The sequence below is a fragment of the Populus euphratica genome, unplaced genomic scaffold (assembly GCF_000495115.2).
Source record: "Populus euphratica unplaced genomic scaffold, PopEup_1.0 scaffold221.1, whole genome shotgun sequence".
NCBI lineage: Eukaryota > Viridiplantae > Streptophyta > Magnoliopsida > Malpighiales > Salicaceae > Populus > Populus euphratica.
In genome coordinates, this window is record NW_011499927.1 from 482,594 (window position 1) to 483,064 (window position 471).

Sequence of the window (471 nt, forward strand, 5' to 3'; positions counted from 1 at the left end):
CCATCTTCCCTATTGATTAGGGCATCATAATGGGGACAGAGACTAACTGTCTTGTATTTATATTTCAAAGATATTTTTAAAGGATTTAAATTTTATATTTTTTTAAATTAATTTTTTTAAATTATTTTAATATACTAATATAAAAAATATTTTTTTAAAAATAAAAAAATAATTTTAATATAATTTTAAACAAAAAACACTATAAATCATAACCACTATTAAATTCTTAAACAAACATTTATGTTTTCAACTGTATTTAGCATTATGTTTAGGAAGCACTTTCAAAAAAAATTGAATTTTTTTATTTTTTTGTATTAAATTAATATATTTTTAATATTTTCAATTTATTTTAATATTCTAATATTAAAAATAATTTTTTAAAATAAAAAATAGTATTTTAATATATTTTTAAAAACAATCACTATACCAATTATACACCAATACCACGTATTTATATCAAAATCAACAGCA